This window comes from Syngnathus scovelli, chromosome 14, assembly GCF_024217435.2.
Source record: "Syngnathus scovelli strain Florida chromosome 14, RoL_Ssco_1.2, whole genome shotgun sequence".
NCBI lineage: Eukaryota > Metazoa > Chordata > Actinopteri > Syngnathiformes > Syngnathidae > Syngnathus > Syngnathus scovelli.
The window spans coordinates 6,102,501-6,110,000 of NC_090860.1; the positions used below are offsets into that span (position 1 = coordinate 6,102,501).

Consider the following 7,500-nt stretch of genomic DNA (forward strand, 5'->3'; position numbering starts at 1 on the left):
CTCGGCGGGGGCTATTTTCGGCCACTTGGCTCGTGCGCACGGCCTCCCGGATGTGCCGGGCGGGTGCGCGAGCTCGCCGCCCGCCGGAAGTCGAATGAGGCGCCGCGACCACCTCTGCGGTGCTTATAAACAGCCGATCCGCTCGGCGGGGGCTATTTTCGGCCACTTGGCTCGTGCGCACGGCCTCCCGGATGTGCCGGGCGGGTGCGCGAGCTCGCCGGCCGCTGGAAGTCGAATGAGGCGCCGCGACCACCTCCGCGGTGCTTATAAACCGCCGATCCGCTCGGCGGGGGCTATTTTCGGCCACTTGGCTCGTGCGCACGGCCTCCCGGATGTGCCGGGCGGGTGCGCGAGCTCGCCGGCCGCTGGAAGTCGAATGAGGCGCCGCGACCACCTCCGCGGTGCTTATAAACAGCCGATCCGCTCGGCGGGGGCTATTTTCGGCCACTTGGCTCGTGCGCACGGCCTCCCGGATGTGCCGGGCGGGTGCGCGAGCTCGCCGGCCGCTGGAAGTCGAATGAGGCGCCGCGACCACCTCCGCGGTGCTTATAAACAGCCGATCCGCTCGGCGGGGGCTATTTTCGGCCACTTGGCTCGTGCGCACGGCCTCCCGGATGTGCCGGGCGGGTGCGCGAGCTCGCCGGCCGCTGGAAGTCGAATGAGGCGCCGCGACCACCTCCGCGGTGCTTATAAACAGCCTATCCGCTCGGCGGGGGCTATTTTCGGCCACTTGGCTCGTGCGCACGGCCTCAAGGATGTGCCGGGCGGGTGCGCGAGCTCGCCGGCCGCTTGAAGTCGAATGAGGCGCCGCGACCAGCTCCGCGGTGCTTATAAACAGCCGATCCGCTCGGCGGGGGCTATTTTCGGCCACTTGGCTCGTGCGCACGGCCTCCCGGATGTGCCGGGCGGGTGCGCGAGCTCGCCGGCCGCTGGAAGTCGAATGAGGCGCCGCGACCACCTCCGCGGTGCTTATAAACAGCCGATCCGCTCGGCGGGGGCTATTTTCGGCCACTTGGCTCGTGCGCACGGCCTCCCGGATGTGCCGGGCGGGTGCGCGAGCTCGCCGGCCGCTGGAAGTCGAATGAGGCGCCGCGACCACCTCCGCGGTGCTTATAAACAGCCGATCCGCTCGGCGGGGGCTATTTTCGTCCACTTGGCTCGTGCGCACGGCCTCCCGGATGTGCCGGGCGGGTGCGCGAGCTCGCCGGCCGCTGGAAGTCGAATGAGGCGCCGCGACCACCTCCGCGGTGCTTATAAACAGCTGATCCGCTCGGCGGGGGCTATTTTCGGCCACTTGGCTCGTGCGCACGGCCTCCCGGATGTGCCGGGCGGGTGCGCGAGCTCGCCGGCCGCTGGAAGTCGAATGAGGCGCCGCGGCCACCTCCGCGGTGCTTATAAACAGCCGATCCGCTCGGCGGGGGCTATTTTCGGCCACTTGGCTCGTGCGCACGGCCTCCCGGATGTGCCGGGCGGGTGCGCGAGCTCGCCGGCCGCTGGAAGTCGAATGAGGCGCCGCGACCACCTCCGCGGTGCTTACAAACAGCCGATCCGCTCGGCGGGGGCTATTTTCGTCCACTTGGCTCGTGCGCACGGCCTCCCGGATATGCCGGGCGGGTGCGCGAGCTCGCCGGCCGCTGGAAGTCGAATGAGGCGCCGCGACCACCTCCGCGGTGCTTATAAACAGCCGATCCGCTCGGCGGGGGCTATTTTCGGCCACTTGGCTCGTGCGCACGGCCTCCCGGATGTGCCGGGCGGGTGCGCGAGCTCGCCGGCCGCTGGAAGTCGAATGAGGCGCCGCGACCACCTCCGCGGTGCTTATAAACAGCCGATCCGCTCGGCGGGGGCTATTTTCGTCCACTTGGCTCGTGCGCACGGCCTCCCGGATGTGCCGGGCGGGTGCGCGAGCTCGCCGGCCGCTGGAAGTCGAATGAGGCGCCGCGACCACCTCCGCGGTGCTTATAAACAGCCGATCCGCTCGGCGGGGGCTATTTTCGGCCACTTGGCTCGTGCGCACGGCCTCCCGGATGTGCCGGGCGGGTGCGCGAGCTCGCCGGCCGCTGGAAGTCGAATGAGGCGCCGCGGCCACCTCCGCGGTGCTTATAAACAGCCGATCCGCTCGGCGGGGGCTATTTTCGGCCACTTGGCTCGTGCGCACGGCCTCCCGGATGTGCCGGGCGGGTGCGCGGGCTCGCCGGCCGCTGGAAGTCGAATGAGGCGCCGCGACCACCTCCGCGGTGCTTATAAACAGCCGATCCGCTCGGCGGGGCTATTTTCGGCCACTTGGCTCGTGCGCACGGCCTCCCGGATGTGCCGGGCGGGTGCGCGAGCTCGCCGGCCGCTGGAAGTCGAATGAGGCGCCGCGACCACCTCCGCGGTGCTTATAAACAGCCGATCCGCTCGGCGGGGGCTATTTTCGGCCATTTGGCTCGTGCGCACGGCCTCCCGGATGTGCCGGGCGGGTGCGCGAGCTCGCCGGCCGCTGGAAGTCGAATGAGGCGCCGCGACCACCTCCGCGGTGCTTATAAACCGCCGATCCGCTCGGCTTGGAGCTATTTCCGGCCTCCCGTTGGTGCCGGGCGGCGTGCGCGAGCTCGCCGGCCGCGATCTCCTCCGCGGTGCTTATAAACAGCAGCATGCGCACGGCTTCCCAGAATTTGAACACATTTCGTCAATAAATTTCGCATGTTGAATTTTGAAGTTTAATATAATGCAACAATTGAGCTCGACTTATACAAAGGATATATCATAAAATCGTAAATTTCCGTCGAATTTTAGGGGGTCGACTTATACACCGAGTCGACCTGTACACCGGCAAATACGGTAAATACGATTAAATAAAATGATACGACTGGCATAAAAACAAATATAAACCACATAAAAATAAAAGTCACCATTACGTTGAATTATTGGGAGCACCGAGCTTGTTTCTCAGAAACGAGCCGGTCCCATCCAGGCGTAATCGGAGACAATGAAACCCGAAGTGGTTAAGGTTTGTCTTTTAATGCAGGATGCTTGGTCTCCATGTGCCGAAGCAGTTTTGAAGGCTTCATTGGCTCGCTCGCTAGTTTCAGGGGCGATTGTGTCTATAAAATGCAAAATGTTGGGTCACCTCACGGCTTACGGCCATACTACCCTGAGAACGCCCGATCTCGTCCGATCTCGGAAGCTAAGCAGGGTCGGGCCTGGTTAGTACTTGGATGGGAGACCGCCTGGGAATACCAGGTGCTGTAAGCTTTTTCTTTTTCTTATGTGCACTTCAATCGTTTAAGAAGCTATTTTTTACAACACCCATCACGAATGGCATCCGGAAACAGCAAGCCTAATTTAAACTCCGACATTGAAACTATAACACGAGTTTGAAAGCTATATTATGTGGTGACATCCACAGCATTGTAGTTAAATTTTTTACCGCTAGAGAGCAGACTATGTACAGTGAGCATGGCTCCCTGTGAACTCAAAGCAGCAGGCTTGAGTTGTAAAAGAACCCAACACAACACTTCCATGAAGTGTTTTTAAACTTTTCAAGGCATTTATTTTGATTCAGCAAAATGCAGGTCGCAACGGCAAATTCGTGCTACCGCATAAAAAGCTGTCAATAACTTTTCATGATAGCCATGTTTCCAGAAAACACCAAAAGCCTTGGAAGAAAGACTGTTTCGGCCCTGGTTGTAAAAAAAACAAAAAAAAAAAACAAAAGTGAAGGGTGACCGTCCGGGAATACCAGGTGCTGAAAGCCTTTTTTTTTTTTTTTTTTTCCCACGTCAATTGTGAAAGGAAACTTTTACCACAGCCATCAAGTCCCGCCGCTGCTTGGCATGGTTTCAGGGGCGATTGTGTCTATAAAATGAAAAATTCTGAGCGGTCTCACGGCTTACGGCCATAAAACCCTGAGAGCGCCCGATCTCGTCCGATCTCGGAGGCTAAGCAGGGTTGGGCCTGGTTAGTACTTGGATGGGAGACCGCCTGGGAATACCAGTTACCGTAAGCTTTTTTTTTTTTTTTTTTTTTCTTATGTGCACTTCAATCGTTTAAGCCAAGAACTTTTTACAGCACCCATCAAGAATGGCATTCGGAAACTGCAAGCCTAGTTTGAACTCCGACACTGAAACTACAACACGAGTTTAAAACCTACATTGTGTGGCGACAGCCATAGCATTGCAGTTCACGTTTTTACCGCTAGAGGACAGACTATGTACAGTGAATAAAGAGCATGGCTCCCTGTGAAATCAAAGCAGCAGTCTTTACTTGTAAAAAATCCCAGCACAACACATTGTGCTTCCATGTAGTGTTTTTACCTTTTTCATGACATTTATTTTGATACAGCCAAATGCAGGTTTTGTGCACTTCACTTTTCCGTTGGGCATTCGCGTAGAACCCTATTCCAGTTACGGCCAGATTCTTTTAGACTAGTGGTCCCCAAACTTTCTTGCGCCACGGACCGGCTACGCGTCAGAAATATTTTTGCGGACCTGCCTTTATATATATAAATAAACAATAAATCTATATAAATAAATACTACATTTATAATAAATATATATAAATAGGATTAAATAAAATGATACGACTGGCATAAAAACAAATATAAACCACATAAAAATAAAAGTCACCATTACGTTGAATTATTGGGAGCACCGAGCTTGTTTCTCAGAAACGAGCCGGTCCCATCCAGGCGTAATCGGAGACAATGAAACCCAAAGTGGTTAAGGTTTGTCTTTTAATGCAGGATGCTTGGTCTCCATGTGCCGAAGCAGTTTTGAAGGCTTCATTGGCTTGCTCGCTAGTTTCAGGGGCGATTGTGTCTATAAAATGCAAAATGTTGGGTCACCTCACGGCTTACGGCCATACTACCCTGAGAACGCCTGATCTCGTCTGATCTCGGAAGCTAAGCAGGGTCGGGCCTGGTTGGTACTTGGATGGGAGACTGCCTGGGAATACCAGGTGCTGTAAGCTTTTTCTTTTTCTTATGTGCACTTCAAGCTCTTTTTTTTTTTTTTCTTATGTGCACTTCAATCGTTTAAGCCAAGAACTTTTTACAGCACCCATCACGAATGGCATTCGGAAACTGCAAGCCTAGTTTGAACTCCGACACTGAAACTACAACACGAGTTAAAAACCTCTATGTACAGTGAATAAAGAGCATGGCTCCCTGTGAACTCAAAGCAGCAGTCTTTACTTGTAAAAGAACCCAGCACAACACATTGCGCTTCCATGTAGTGTTTTTACCTTTTTCATGACATTTATTTTGATACAGCCAAATGCAGGTTTTGTGCACTTCACTTTTCCGTTGGGCATTCGCGTAGAACCCTATTCCAGTTACGGCCAGATTCTTTTAGACTAGTGGTCCCCAACCTTTCTTGCGCCACGGACCGGCTACGCGTCAGAAATATTTTTGCGGACCTGCCTTTATATATATAAATAAACAATAAATCTATATAAATAAATACTACATTTATAATAAGTATATATACCGTATTTGCCGGTGTATTGGTCGACCTTTTTCGATCCAAAATCGACCGGAAAAAATCGACCTCGACTTATACACCGAGTCATAAAATTTAACTTCGTATTCATCGCTTCAAATGTGATGGTAACCAAGGCCGTTTCTCATGCATCTCATTGTGCGTTGCACTTAGAAAATTTGAACCGGGCGGCGTGCGCGAGTGCGCGGCCCGCTGGAAGTTGAATGAGGCGCCGCGACCACCTCCGCGGTGCTTATAAACAGCCGATCCGCTCGGCGGGGGCTATTTTCGGCCACTTGGCTCGTGCGCACGGCCTCCCGGATGTGCCGGGCGGGTGCGCGAGCTCGCCGGCCGCTGGAAGTCGAATGAGGCGCCGCGGCCACCTCCGCGGTGCTTATAAACAGCCGATCCGCTCGGCGGGGGCTATTTTCGGCCACTTGGCTCGTGCGCACGGCCTCCCGGATGTGCCGGGCGGGTGCGCGGGCTCGCCGGCCGCTGGAAGTCGAATGAGGCGCCGCGACCACCTCCGCGGTGCTTATAAACAGCCGATCCGCTCGGCGGGGGCTATTTTCGGCCACTTGGCTCGTGCGCACGGCCTCCCGGATGTGCCGGGCGGGTGCGCGAGCTCGCCGGCCGCTGGAAGTCGAATGAGGCGCCGCGACCACCTCCGCGGTGCTTATAAACAGCCGATCCGCTCGGCGGGGGCTATTTTCGGCCACTTGGCTCGTGCGCACGGCCTCCCGGATGTGCCGGGCGGGTGCGCGAGCTCGCCGGCCGCTGGAAGTCGAATGAGGCGCCGCGACCACCTCCGCGGTGCTTATAAACAGCCGATCCGCTCGGCGGGGGCTATTTTCGGCCACTTGGCTCGTGCGCACGGCCTCCCGGATGTGCCGGGCGGGTGCGCGAGCTCGCCGGCCGCTGGAAGTCGAATGAGGCGCCGCGACCACCTCCGCGGTGCTTATAAACAGCCGATCCGCTCGGCGGGGGCTATTTTCGGCCACTTGGCTCGTGCGCACGGCCTCCCGGATGTGCCGGGCGGGTCCGCGAGCTCGCCGGCCGCTGGAAGTCCAATGAGGCGCCGCGATCTCCTCCGCGGTGCTTATAAAGTGCCGATCCGCTCGGCTTGGAGCTATTTCCGGCCTCCCGTTGGTGCCGGGCGGCGTGCGCGAGCTCGCCGGCCGCGATCTCCTCCGCGGTGCTTATAAACAGCAGCATGCGCACGGCCTCCCAGAATTTGAACACATTTCGTCAATAAATTTCGCATATTGAATTTTGAAGTTTAATATAATGCAACAATTGAGCTCGACTTATACAAAGGATATATCATAAAATCGTAAATTTCCGTCGAATTTTAGGGGGTCGACTTATACACCGAGTCGACCTGTACACCGGCAAATACGGTAAATACGATTAAATAAAATGATACGACTGGCATAAAAACAAATATAAACCACATAAAAATAAAAGTCACCATTACGTTGAATTATTGGGAGCACCGAGCTTGTTTCTCAGAAACGAGCCGGTCCCATCCAGGCGTAATCGGAGACAATGAAACCCGAAGTGGTTAAGGTTTGTCTTTTAATGCAGGATGCTTGGTCTCCATGTGCCGAAGCAGTTTTGAAGGCTTCATTGGCTCGCTCGCTAGTTTCAGGGGCGATTGTGTCTATAAAATGCAAAATGTTGGGTCACCTCACGGCTTACGGCCATACTACCCTGAGAACGCCCGATCTCGGAAGCTAAGCAGGGTCGGGCCTGGTTAGTACTTGGATGGGAGACCGCCTGGGAATACCAGGTGCTGTAAGCTTTTTCTTTTTCTTATGTGCACTTCAATCGTTTAAGAAGCTATTTTTTACAACACCCATCACGAATGGCATCCGGAAACAGCAAGCCTAATTTAAACTCCGACATTGAAACTATAACACGAGTTTGAAAGCTATATTATGTGGTGACATCCACAGCATTGTAGTTAAATTTTTTACCGCTAGAGAGCAGACTATGTACAGTGAGCATGGCTCCCTGTGAACTCAAAGCAGCAGGCTTG

General features: G+C 55.5%; 2 non-coding genes and 2 pseudogenes across 2 annotated transcripts; all 4 read left to right on the forward strand.

Annotated features, from left to right (window-relative positions):
- Positions 1-3,115: 3,115 nt before the first annotated feature.
- Positions 3,116-3,234, forward strand: LOC125981567 (5S ribosomal RNA). The gene has a single exon (XR_007486060.1). It is a non-coding gene; the product is annotated as a 5S ribosomal RNA (ribosomal RNA).
- A 635-nt stretch (positions 3,235-3,869) lies between these two features.
- LOC125981561 (5S ribosomal RNA) lies at positions 3,870-3,988 on the forward strand (annotated as a pseudogene).
- Positions 3,989-4,831: 843 nt separating this feature from the next.
- On the forward strand, positions 4,832-4,950 carry LOC125981467 (5S ribosomal RNA). The gene has a single exon (XR_007485972.1). It is a non-coding gene; the product is annotated as a 5S ribosomal RNA (ribosomal RNA).
- A 2,204-nt stretch (positions 4,951-7,154) lies between these two features.
- LOC125981559 (5S ribosomal RNA) lies at positions 7,155-7,263 on the forward strand (annotated as a pseudogene).
- Positions 7,264-7,500: the final 237 nt, after the last annotated feature.